This window comes from Rhyacophila brunnea, unplaced genomic scaffold, assembly GCF_057557595.1.
Source record: "Rhyacophila brunnea isolate RB1 unplaced genomic scaffold, BYU_Rbru_1.0 scaffold_17, whole genome shotgun sequence".
NCBI classification, from domain to species: Eukaryota; Metazoa; Arthropoda; class Insecta; order Trichoptera; family Rhyacophilidae; genus Rhyacophila; species Rhyacophila brunnea.
Window position 1 is genome coordinate 285,408 of NW_028232827.1, and position 14,678 is coordinate 300,085.

The following is a 14,678-nucleotide window of genomic DNA, read 5'->3' on the forward strand; positions in this document are numbered from 1 at the left end:
GATAGTTATTCTGGTGTATATTATGAGCTATAGTTAAATAAAAAAAATGAAAAAGGAATTTTGTGATTGTTGTAATTAAATAAAATTCGTCTTTCGAGCATTAATTGTGACGGGCGTTGGTCTTTAATCTGTTTTTTAATTAAAATTATTTCACAACGAATAAAGAATTCCTAGCAGATCGTTTAGATTGCTTTTCAAAATAAATAAAGCGGGATGCTTTGTTTTCGATCACCATTTTCTCCAAATGAGGGTTGTTGCCTTTTGTGAAGAAGTGAAAGATGAATAAAATATTGCCATATTTTAAGACTGACAGAAATTTTATTGTGGTGAGCTTTACCAAGACACTATTTATATAATATATATTTTTTTACGAACGTTCGCCTGAGATTTTTTATCTACGCCTTGCCTCATATTGTTGCAAATTATTGACACATAATTTGATTGATTTTCTTAAATAGGTACGTGTTTGTCAACTCGTACTTCATCTCATAATATTGCAAGTGGGGTGTTTTTGAAAAGATTATTTTCACATATTAATAATCGAGATGTAAGTCTACTAAAAGTCTATACATAATTTTATTTATGTATGGTCCCAATATTAAAGCTCAATTTAATATAAATAAAAAGAATTTCAAGTTATACACATTTATATTTTTATAGAAATCGATGTTACTCGTATTTAAAATAAATATAAATAATAACAAGATAAAAATAACTTTTTATTTACAACGTTTTTAAATTTTCTGTTGAATTATTAATGCTCAATATGCTCAAACTTGTACTTGATAAGAAGTAAATAAAAAACAAACAAACAAATATAGAATACTGAAATGTCATCTTGCATTTCATTTTGATTTCCATAATAACGCACGTGTATATTAATAATTTAGTTGCTAGGACCACCTCCTTAGCAACCAATAATAGTCTTTTACTTTTTACGGTTTTATGAAATAACTTTCCATACAAAACAGAATTAACTGAAAATGAATTCAATTCTGCTTAAAGATGACTAATAGCAGTAAAAGAATTCATTGGCATAGTGTTCTGATATATTCTAAAAGTTTTAAATGTAGCTAGACATCAGACATAGCTAGATTCGGGAAGTTAGTTAAAAATCGATTGCATGATTTGTACTGGACAAACAACTACTGGACAAATAAGAATACGAGCTAATAAAAACACTGTGAAAAATATCAAAACTATGAATTAGTCAAAAATCTCTTCATGGCATGATAGAAAACTTAATACAATAAATGTCTCAAATTTCAAGCTTCGTATTTTCGTGTTTCTGGAAGGTAGAGACTTCGCCTTAAATACTGTTAGCGTAGAAAAAAATAAAATAGTTAGCATTCATCCATTGACAATTTTCTATTGTTTACTGAGGTTATTATTATTAATGTCTGGTCAAGATGAAAAATGCCCAAGATATATTGTTTTGCAAACAAAAATAAAAACTATAATATTAGGAAGAAGGTATCGTTTGGTTTTTAATTAAAATATTTATATTATGCATGCATTCTTTAGTATGTGGTAAAGTTGTTTAGTAAGAACGTATATAAAAAATATGCTTTAAAAGCAGTTGTGTTACTATATTATTATAGTCATGAAAAGTTTATCCCAGCACGAAAAATTATATTAAAAATACTACTTTGTATGTTTGCAATAACTACTATTGAATAATACAAACAATATTTTAAATGGTAAGTGTTTCAAAAGCTCATATAAATTATTAATTATGTAAGTATTTAAAAAAAAATAATTTCCATGACACATAATACAAAATAGTGTGTCCGCGTCCGGAAATTTGTACGTATGCAGTTCGCCGTATCACACTTCAACGTAAAATGTTGTATCGGAAATATATGGCCGTATATTAAAGACCGTCCATACTCTTTGGGTCGTATAGTACAGACATAAAATTCATGTCTAAATAAAACACGGTTCTTGTCGGTTTACACTTTACAGGAAGCCAGCAGCAAAAAAAAATGAACATAGCCGATATACTGGATTATTTGTTAGGATAGGTTAGGTTAGGTTTTCATTCTTGAACTCATGAATTTTGTCAAAATCAGCTATGAAAAGTGCATTCATGTTCATATTGAACCTAATAAAATTGGAGACTGTATAGTAAACGGTCATCTCTTTCCGATAGGAAGCTCACGGCGAACTGTGTCACGGTGAAATGTTTTACATACAATTTACATGTAAGCACAAAATAGTATATTGTCGGTGGAAAAGGGGGCGTAGGTAATATACTTATGACAAATTAATAGACTGATACGCGTGTTTTTCAGAATTGTTAGGTGACCCTAAATTTAATTAAAGTTTTAGATGTGCAGTTTACCGCTCAATTATAAAATTTTGATGTTTGCCTATTTCCCGCTACGCGACGATACTGATTTTCAAACATTTTTTTATTTACTTTATTTGCGAATAGTATTACACTATTCACTAGTTTATTCCGTTATATTTGTAATCTTATTCTTTTGTTGGCGTTCAATATCGAAAGATTGCGACCAAATTGCAGTTCATTTCCCTATCCTGGTTCAGTTTTATCAGCTCAACAACGCTTTGGATATTGAGCCACTTACAGAGGTTGCTTAGCATCTAATTCGTGAGATAATCTCCTTTTGCTTTATTGTGAGTTGTGACATCTTAAAACCTTAATATGGGTAATGTGATCAGCTCAGGAAATCCTCATTGTACTTGCGTACATCAACACAGTTACATCTCAAAAGCCCCAGTCTATTGATCCTTTAATGTCCAGTATGGGTATATTATCTAATCGGCCTTAATCGAGAGTTAAATATTTTTAATAATAATAAATAAATAAATTTGATAAAATTCTGGCAATTATATTGTTTTGAAAATGATGAGGTATTAAAATAAAGTTGTAATTGCTTGGATGTTGTGGGGAGAGAGTTTATTTTTGTCGTTACAAGAATAAATTATTTTAATAAATACAATTATAAAGATGACAGAGTAATGATATAATCGCGTGCACGGATCAATTGATGACATTGACTATATCAATCAACTGACGGACGATGTACCGAGAGACTCGACTGGATGAGTGACCAGACTCGATGTGGGTAGTGCGCCGAGTGACGGATTTATACAAATGCAGTTCATACATTACAGGAGACGTTGTCGCAATTAAACAAATCATAATAGACCCTACTGATCTAGTTATAATTGAGTAAATGCTGACAATCGCTTAGTGGCGAAGGGTGGAGGAAGGCTGTTAAGATCCGCAATAAATAGTACACACTAAACTTTGTCAGTCATACGTATTTGTTTTCATTGAAATGAGACTACACTTTAGAGATTGTGTTGGTTAGTTTTAAAATTCAATTAAAACCTACGAAAACCATGCCATAATAGATAATAGTCAAAAAATACTCGTCCATCTATAAAATATCTAAAATGATGCAATTAAGTTATACATAACTTTGGATATTTTATAGAGAGAATATTTTTTTTTCTACTGTAGTTTGGTTAGGCAGGGCCTACTGAATTTAAAAAATGAACCAATATGTATAACATAAAATTATGCAAAATTTTGTCGTCTCTCCTAAAATATATCAAAACTATCATGGTTTGGTTTAGGCAGGGTTTAATTTATTTTTAAAAATTAACCAACGCCAACTTTAAATTGTAGACTTAGACTTTCCACTATGGCGGATCTTAACAGCCTACCTCCAAACTTTGACACCGCAATCGCTTCCACTTCATTGTTTTGTTATGACAGCAAAACGTACATATTAAAGTGTGCCACCCTTGTAATGCTGAGTGGTATGATTGATTGGTACATTTTATTATATCAAACATATTCTCGTGATTCATTTTATTATTATTTAACTCATCGAGTCTTCGATACTGTTGTATGACATGTATATATTTGCTTTATCATGAATACTTAAGTACTTTACTTTCTTAAGAGAATTTTAATCAAGCTTGCTATCGTATACGTGATATTCCAATATTATTTATATGCTTTAGATATAAACACACATTGCAATAATGCATATACAATGCAATAGTCATACAAATTTAAAGTGAAGAAATTCCCTAGTAGTCCGTCCCACTTTCTACCCACAATCTAGTGTACTTCATTGTTTGCTTTTTAAATTAATAAAAGCACTGGCTTCGTGCGTTTACTGAATTGCACCGAGAGGCCGATGCTTCATTTACTGCGAGATAGATGAAATTCCACTGGATAACGCAACAGGCGTGAGGGAATGAAAAGGATTTTTTTTTACTCTGCAATAGCTATATAGAATGCAATATTCGGTTTATTTTCTTCATACACATTGAATGAATAATATTTTTGTTGTAGGTTTTGTATATTTCTTGCGATCTATGAATATTGTACTATTGTAGAGAAATGGAATATCGACAGTTTAAATAGCTATTAGTAACTCTAATACTCTCTAATATCTAATACTTTATTAATAAATTAAATTAACATAATTTAATATAAAGCAGTTACACCATGGGTGGTGATAATAACCAAATAAAAACTATTAATAGGTACTATTAAGTTGTAAGACATTTTTATTTAGTTAAGTATCTAAAGGTTGTCTTTTTAGCGCGATATACTGTTATACCACGGTTTATCTACGCTGCTACAATTATCCATAATTAGTAATTAACGATTTTATCTTATTAAAATCTTTATTGGATTTAATTAATTGACAATTGTATAATTAGGTATTTAACATAACTTATCGGTATGACGTCTGAAACAAGAGTCCTCCTTATATTCACTATAATTATATTATGATTATATGATTAATATATGGCTTGAATACTGAATATATATTTATTATTCTTGCGGTATATTCCCACGGACAAGGGTCAATTAGGGAGAAAATATCTTCGGATATACTAATCTGTATAGGGGATACAGCAGATGTTCTGCAAAAACATCAAAAACTATGGATTTTATGATGTGAACATTGGCATTCGTGTTACTACACCCTACGCAATATAGTGGAAATATATTTAGTTCTCAATAAATCTTTATCTAATCTAATGAATACTTAATCTAAAGGTATCCCTTATTTATTTATATAAAAACATCCCTTGCTATAATATGTAGCAATAGAACATATTACTGTGGGACTTCGGTCAGTCGATTTCGGTCATATGGCCACCGATCCGAGTTCCGGCCTTATTTTTTGAGAAATAAGGTTCGATGATGCCACCAGCGTGTAAACTGCACTAAATGGTGCATGTTTGTGAATGTTATTAAGTCTGTAGGGTCTCTTCTAGATTGTTCTCACTCCATATGTGACAATTTTGCTTATTAACAAACCCGTTAAGCCAACAATGAACCTCATAGCTTAACGCAATTTTGCGGTACAACACCGTCTATGATTTTCAAAATTTAATAATTTGGTAGCGTTGTTCAAGCGTCACTATTCATGATCATTTGCCAGACTATACTGATAGCGCAGTATCACAGCTCAGTTTGACAATCCGCTACGACAGTTAAATGAAATTGAGTTAAATGAGTGTCGATCGATTTTATATTTTTGATTTTTTTATTGATTTTAATTATCTCGTATTCCTCTAACACTTTCAATTATTGTCCTTTATACTAGTTTTTTTAATGGCCCTACAATCTGTCGATCATGGTTGCCTCACATGAAGAGGTCTCGTAATTGTTTTACGAGAAATTGATGTTAGCCACCTACTTAATCTGTTAGGTCCGTCCATTGCGTCAAAACATTAATTTTGTCAGACCCCGGATTGAAACGTTTCAATCTACTAATTTTTAATTATCTGTCAGTTGTACTCGTTTGATCTGGTAATTAAATTATTATTTTTTAATTAAAGAAATAACTTAATTTATTAAACTGCGGAACTCAAGCGGGGGTGGTTTTGATATTGTTACTTATGAATTCCTTACCCTAAATAAAAACATGAATATTTTACTAGAGAATCTCTGCAATTTATACAGCTTCTGTGGTGTTCTGGTATATTAAAACAATTGTTATATAAATAAGTAGATACATTGTACGTAGAAATGCTTGTCTGGAATTCTTCTGTTGGTAGCTTTTTACCTTGTTCGAGAAACTCAAAACCAACCACAAAATGAAATCGAGTGCAATCTTCGGGAGGGAAATTTATTTTTGGAAATCAAATAATCTCATTTGTCGTCGTTTTCTATTATTTTCTCCAACAGCAGAAATGCAGAAAGCACTCAGCTTTTAATATTGTATTGCAAAGTTATTTATTTTGCCTAAGAATAAAAATGGACAGGCATTCAATTGAGGGTATTAAATTTAAAAGTAAGCCATAGTCAAATGCAAGAATATCGCAGCATTTTTTTAAAACTAAATAGCGAGCATCAAATGAATGTAAAACAAAACATTATTATTTTGAAAGATATAAATTTTTTTATAAAATAGGCTTCCATTTTAATTGAAAAACAATACTATATAGTACATACAATAAATACCCAGCAACTGGGAAATAGTTTCACCATTTTTCTGACAATAGTGCCAGCAATCTACAATTTTTGATGCTCGTTTACGGGCCCTTTTATTGCCCAGCAACCGGGCAATGGTTTCACTGTTTTTTCTGTAAATAGTGCCGACAATCGGTGATTATTATTGATGCTCGTTTACGGGCTCCTTTACACATAAAATATTCAAATTGTTATATATCTACTATATCGAAGTAATATTGAAATATATGATGGCAGACATATAATATATAACAGGCGTCGATCGCAATCGACCGGTCCCGTGACCTCGTCATATTATATGACCCGTATTGCATCCCTGACGGTCTGCCGCAGGAGTGAAAGAAAGAGATGATTTTAATCCACGCGCTTTAAACTAAGATACAATTTATCATTACTGTCGCAAATATGGCTCTTTGCACAGTACAAGAATAGAACGAATGTCTAAAAGAAGACCAAAACATAATTTTTATTACGAATGAGCAATTAAGTATTTTTTTATGATTGTTAAAAATAAGTATTATTGTTTAACATTATGCAACGCCTCAGTGTTGTTAGCTAAATACAATACATTTATTTAAGTTTAAGGATGACAATGAAAGATTACTTGTAGTTTTGATAATATATAGTACAGTACAGCCTATTTGAAGATAGTAATATGTCCACCATATTATAGTATGGGTTTTTAGTTAGCCAAATTTAGGTTTACTGCGTACACAACTTCTGACAGTTCGTAAGGCAATTGGAGTCGTTCATTGGTCAGCCTGTTGGTATTACTCATTATGCAGTCAATGAGATGATGGCTGATTAATTTGGAGTAGGTTTCAGTCAATGAGATACTATTTCATTATCATGCATGTGAGCCCAACTTGACAGTGGATTTTCGTATGCAAAGAAGTCTTTATGAGTTCAGCAAAAAAATCAAACCTGTTTAATTTTTGCTTCGTTTATAGATTAGATCGGAAAGACATTTAATATTGAATTTTTCCTGGACTATTTACCATATAAAATTGCTCCGCATGATATTTGTCAAATATCAACTGCACGTTCAGTTTTTTCAGATTTTTTTCAAGCTTATAAATAATATATTAATAAAATTACAAAAACATATCAATATTTATCCGACCACAAGAATAACGATAAAAAACTCTGATTATTTTAGATTTAGAACAAAAATTCATAATATAACATGACGTGTTCATATAAGTCAAGCACCATGGTGACAAAGAATTAAATGGAATAAATATTTATATATCATAGTTTTTGTAATTAAAGTTGAAGTATTGGCAAAGTATTCATCGCAAACTTATAAGTACTTAAAAGTCTATAGCTAAATGATGCCTCAACGCATTAAATCATTTATTTTGTAAGTCTGCTGCATTCCGATGAAAATATACTTCTTCAAGTTTTCAAAGTATTGTGTGTTCAATTTATTTATTCCTATGGTGTAAAACTTATGGTTCAAACTATACATATTTTCTTTTATGTAGGTCCATTCTACTATTTTGTTAGAATACCGTTTGTATTGTGATATTTTTCTGTTGAAATATTTTATTTCCTGAGTTTCTCGCTCACAGTGAAGTTAAAAAGTTCACGAACAAAACTTTTGAACAATTTACTACTTAGTGAATTTACATAAATACTATGAATTTATATTTTTTAAATACAGACAGTATTTTAATAAAAGTAATTTTATTATCGGTTATAGGTTTTTATTCAAATTTAGCCTACTAAAACAAATGACATCAAAACGATTTTCTTGAAAAACAAAGTAACGACTGTACAGAACTCTCGTGATACCGACGCTATGCTCGACTGATTGTCAGAAACTTTCAGTGTAGCGTATTCACAAAGTTCCTTCGGTCAATCTCTGAAAATAAAGTTTAATTACGAACTGTACAAGGTCCGCGATTAGATTGCGAAATTTATAAAGATTGAAAGATACTACTCAACACTACATCAAATCTCAAGCACTTAACGTTGAAAAAGTGAGAAGTACGATGACACTCCACGATTCCAATGGATGGATGGAGTGGGAAAAAGTCATCCAGAGTTCAGGATTTATATTGTGTATTCAACTGGTAAGGAAATCGAGAAGAGTTATGTTGAAAACAGACAGAATGTAGCGCTAAATTTTTTTTTGTTAATTTATTGATAATTAGCGCTGGACAGTTAGAAGATAATAGTACATATTACAAGTGAAGCGCCTAGTTTCAAAACCCCCTAAAACGGTTTTAGGTAATTCTGAAAAAAATGAGAAAAACGATTTTAGTTAGTTTTGATAAAAATGAGAAAAAACTCATATCTATTAAATCTGTAAACTTTATGTGTTTATTATTTAATTCGTACATTCTAAAGAGTATTTTGGCTTATCCATTTTAGGGGTATTTGAAAAGCACACCCAACCATTTTAGCGGATTTTGAAATTTACCCTAAATTTTGATGCATTGGCGGTTTTTGGCGTTTTTTAAAGTTCAATCTTTGGCCACCATATAGTTAACCAAAATGTTAATGTAACCTAAATACATATATTATAACTCAAAAATTTTCAAAAACCGTTTTAGGGGGATTTGAAACTAAGCGCTTCAAGTATCAAACAGCGACTCTTCCGGAGAATGGCCATTTTAAGACATTATAATAATGGACAAAACCTCAAATAATACAGCTGAGTTTTTAGACATTGCTGTATTACTGAGCAATAATATTGTGAATGCTAATACGAATATCAAAAATAAATACGTGAAACTTGCTGGCGGAATGAAAAAAAATGTGGGACATCAAAAATATGTGACCGCAAGTAATTTCTGCCACGTATACTGAAGAAGCAGCTGGCGAAGCTGAGGATTTTTCATATTCTGGTAAGAATTCAAAGGTTCATATGAATAAAATAATATTGCAATGTCACCCGGAAATTAATGGCGCAATTTGTACTTGATTTGGCCCCTATATTTATTCCTAGAAACGCCACATTTATGAAAAAAAGGAAGAAAATAGAATTCCAAGAAAATAACAATTTTTAAATGTTATAATAATTAATATAAAGTACTTGCGTAGGTACATAAAGATGTTTACGATTTTAAGCTTTTAGCTTTAATAATATGGATTTTCAATGGCGCATTATAAAATGAAGATGTTTTGGCTACAGAAAAAATTCCACAATAATAATTGTTATTTATACAAGACTTTTAGGGAATTTCTTTGGTTAGGTAACGAAAAAATATCGGTTATGTATTTTATAATGAATTCCTAACGATACTGCCTCATTCTGTTTTCCTTCACTTACTAATACATTTACGATGTATAACTAACAATTTAAAAGAAATAATAAATTTATTGGTCGTTTCGAGGGAAAAATGTAAAATTTCATCTAACTTGTTAAAATAACGCGTTGTTATAATATTACAAGTATTAGAAATTGTGTTAATATCGGTATATTAGTAACCAAAGTAATATGTCAAAATAGGCTTCAATTTTCTTTTTTATCGACAAACAATATACTACATACAATACCCAGCAACCGGGCAATAGTGCCGGCAATCTACATCTTTTTATGCTCGGGTCCCTTCATTGCCCAGCAACCTGAAATTTTTGATGCTCATTTACTAGCATGCATATTAATAATATTAATTTTTAACAGTTACTAATTCAACCATTTTGCAAATTTCCAACAAACGTTTTGGAATCGCTATTGGATTATTATATCCAATGGAATGTTTTGGTTTGACTTATCCTCCTTCAAAATACTAAAAAAATAAATAAAAATTGTCAAGATTTTCTTTGGAATATTAATAATAGATTTTTAGAATAAGGAGGACCTCATTTTCAGAATCTTAAAAACAACTATGTAGTAAAATATATGGTAATCAAATTAGTACCTACTATAGATTTTTAAAATGTCATAGATAATTATTATTGTTTTCAGTGTTGTTTGGCAAATCATCGTGTAAAGATATACAGTTATACAGCATATACACCACCTACGTTTCTAGCATTATGTAAGATTTATGGTCAAAATAATTGATCTGCAGAGCTAGTTTAATTGAAAAATTTGAGTCAAATGGTAATTTTTGCAATTTTAAGAATCTAACGAAAATATCAATGCTGTGAATCAACGTGTGTATGAAAAAGACTCTCAAGAATTTTTGGTTTCTTATGGCACTACATGGAATATTATGCATACATATTTTCATTTGAAGGGATATAAAATACAGTTAACACAAGAATTTAAGCCGAAATCGCATCGAAATTTTGCTGATTGGGCTTTAGAGCAACTTATAAAGAAGAAAAAAAGAAGAAAGAGAGAAATATCTCTTATTTGATAACCCTGTAAATTTACAATCGCATATTTAATTTTTAAGTCGATTTACTGAGCTGGTACACTTGTATTCATTCAATCTTAAACTACTTAATTGTGGGTAGCAAACGCTTAATTTATTTGCTATAATAGGATAATGAAGACATATAGTACACAAATTAAAAATAATGTAGCCATTTTAAAGTTAGAATATCTTGCAGATGAACCATCAAAGTTTTCCCGGTAAATAAGTAATGTAGAAAATTTCGGAGTGATTTTTGGGGTCGAATCGAATTTTGCTATTAGTGAAAAATGAGCGTTTATGTTGCCGTAATTCGATAAAACTCCGCAAATTTTTTCCTCGGCAGAAGGGCGCGAAAATCGCATTACGAGCGGTGGATGTCGAAAATCAGCGCTAAAAACCAAATTTTCCAAGAAAGAGCTTTTTGCTTAGAATAAAAAGCCGCGAATTGATTACAGTGTTGTCTTATGAACAAAAATATTACACGCGTAAGTAACAATGTTGTATCTAAAATACTTATTTCTTCTTTTAATAGGCTTTCTTACAGAATAAATCTTTTTTAATATAGAGCAATTTTGGAAATGTAATCTTTTCGCTAGTTAAGAACACGTTGTAAAATTGAATTGCCTACTAAGTTATTAACATATTATTATGTTGTATAAAATGCTCATGACTCCTTGGAAGAAATACTACGTTATTGCTTATTATTAATTGCCAAATGACATTATATTATGATGTCTTTATTATATTTGATTCGTCATGTTATCACTTATTACAGCGTTGTGTTTATTCGCTTCATTGTGATTAATTTTTGCATTAGAGTATTGTCGCAAATATCTACACTGCGATCACCTAATATGAAGTTATAGTTATCTTATTTTAATGATAAATCCAGACCAATATTTATTAAAATAAATATTTTTTTGTATTCCGCTGTGGTTGAAAAACGTGTGAAAATGCAGAACACAAAGCAGTTGTGGCCATAGTTGAGATATTTTTTTAATATTTCATCGAAAGTAATGACGTGTGGTCTTTTGGAATGTTGTTTTCATTAAAACGATGAAATTTTTATAATATAGGTTGTCCAAATCACATTTATTTTAAGAACAATATTTGAGTCGCCTGACGTCATAACTCACAAATTACAATTTGGTCATTTTTGATATACATACCAAATGATTCTAAAGGCATTAATCTATCAGTTGAAAATATCCCTCTGAGGCGGACGAAACCGCTCCTAATTTATAGATTAAAAGTGGAATAAGTACTACAAAAAAAAAATTGCGTTTTATTACATTAAAACAACAATACAATGCAGTTCCACCACGAATTGACAGTTAACAAAATAAAAGACATTAATCTATATAAAGAAAAATAGTTTGGTATCAAAAATCACTTTTAACCATTTGGAAATCGTTAACAAAGTTGACTGTTGGTGTCATAACTCACATTTTTCAATGAATAGTGTGCGTACTGTCACCAAGGCCTTTTTAACCAATCAAGTAGCTCTATTTCTCATGGTGTACTGTGTTTGTTAGTAGCCTTAGGAATATTATATATATTTTTTAAAAAATGTTCTAAATCGACTCAAACACTCCATTAATATTCAAGGGAGTTCAATACCTTTCTTATAATTACAAAAAACAGTGCTCTGGTGATTTTTTGCGATTATCTCAAAACTCGATTTTTTGAGTTATGACTCTAGGCAACTCGATTGCAGGTGTGAAAGAGCGTTGAGTTTCCATATTTTCAAATAAATTCTTGTGTATCAACATTAATTGCAAACCTGCGGACATATTATGTATAGTGCGATGGGCTATGCACGAAAGGGCAGTATCGGTTCCTTCCAGTATACATTGAATAGACATTATGACAGTTTTTTTGTAAGTAATAGCTCCTGTACACATGCATGGAATTACTGTCGGCAATTGTGCTTATTTTAAACTATCATGACAATAACTACCAGTGGCGCACCCAGGATTTAATATTAGGGGGGGCCCAAGGAAGAGAATATAAATTAGTCCCATAGGCTTTTTTCTTCTTCACAGCCTAATTTCTCGTTGTCTATTGCACTTGGTGTACCTACACCATGGTCCCCACATCCTGAAACGGGCCCTCAGGCTAGGATATTTGGCGGGCCCCCCACCTACCGTTAAGATTAAAGGCAGTGTGAAACACTACATTAACGTTGTTCAAATTGTGTTTTAGTTAAAATTAAGGGTACTTATACAGTGAATTATTGGCGATTTTCAATACATCCACTTTAATAATGGAGCTGTCGAGTATTAACACATAATAATCAAAAAATATAATGCACAATGATATAAGTAATTGAAAATGTTCATGGCCATGAAGTATAACAGCGCCGCAGGCGACTTTTTTTACTATTAAAGCTAATTCATCATGTGTGTTTATTTCACTTATCTGGTCAACCCGACACGCCGGGCCCCCCATAGCCCGGGCCCCCAGGCTAGATCCCTGTCAGCCCTTCCGAGCCATGACTTACACCACTCCGGAATTCGGGTGGACACCGAGAATTTTTTGACAGTTCCATTAGGGATTGGTTTTCTAAAAAAACCTGACATCGAAATCACATTAGATCTTTCATCGGCTTTCATAATTTTACGAAGGAGTTTCGCTATTTCGCGGATTTTTCTGCTTTTATCATTATTTTCGCGGTGCACTTGCAACAAGCCAGCGGTGCACCGGTTAAGAACCACTGGTCTAGAGCCACAATATGTATGCTAAATTCTACCGAAAAAAAATGTTTTTTTTTTTTAATTTACACCACCACCGACTGTGGTGGGCATGGCCCACACATCATGAATGTTTGGCGGGCCCCCTTACCTATCACCAGGGTTAAGAAGAATGTGATGTTCTACAGTAGTGTTCCCAAATGGTATTCCGTGGATTTATCTATATTGTTTAATAATTCCCTTTAATTCTTGATTTGTCGGACCTCATATCATATTATCGATCGTTATCATACTATGAACCACTGGTCGCGACCCCCTCTTGTGGTAGCCAAGTAGTATTCGACCCTTCGATATTGGATAAAAAACCATTTTTATTTTTCTAGAAACACTAAAAATAAGTGTAATATAAAATGATACACGTGAATTATTACCATATAGTTACGTATAAGTATCATATTTTCATCATACTTCATATTTTTTATGTTAATTTTGATGAAGTAGTATAGCGCCGCATGCGATTTTTTTTATAATATAACAAATCTCTGGTGTGTGTTTATCTCACAATTAGACGAGCCGCCACGCCGGGCCCTCTTAAGCCCGGGCCCCCAGGCTGTAGCCCTGTCAGCCCATGGTGGTGGGTGTAGTCGTACTTTTCGCCGAATTTTTATCGTCGATTTTGGTTTTTTTAATAGTGAAGTTCCAAAATATTAATTGAAAATGGAAAAAAAAAGTATTATTGCATTTAACTTATAAGTACACAAACCTGCTCAACAGAACACAGCCTTATTTCTCGTTTATCGGACTTTTGTCTATTGCACTCGGTGTACACCACTCCGGAATTCGGGTGGACACCGAGATTTTTTTAACATTTCCATTAGAGATTGAGTTTCTAAAAAAACCCGACATTAGTGTTTCGAAATTTTTGTGTTAGAAATTAAAATTTAAGAAATTTTGCTAGAGGGTGTTGGAGAATTTCAAATCATTTTTTTGCCATGTTTTTATTTTTCTAATCTATTGGCTTTCAATTTCAATGTTTTTGGGGGGGGCGCAAGGCCCCTTGGCCCCCCCCTGGGTGCGCCACTGATAACTACTGTTTACACGTAAAAGTGCTGACTGTCTCTCCAATCTCATTCTTCAAGAGTAAGCGAGACGCGATGTTGTCATTTTATACTATTATTTTGACGAGACGTA

General features: G+C 31.8%; 1 protein-coding gene across 2 annotated transcripts in view; it reads right to left on the bottom strand.

The window, feature by feature from the left end:
- The window catches only part of LOC147073515 (uncharacterized), a 93,739-nt gene that overhangs the window by 31,552 nt on the left and 47,509 nt on the right, over nt 1-14,678 (bottom strand). The gene's annotated exons all lie outside the window — the stretch shown is intronic.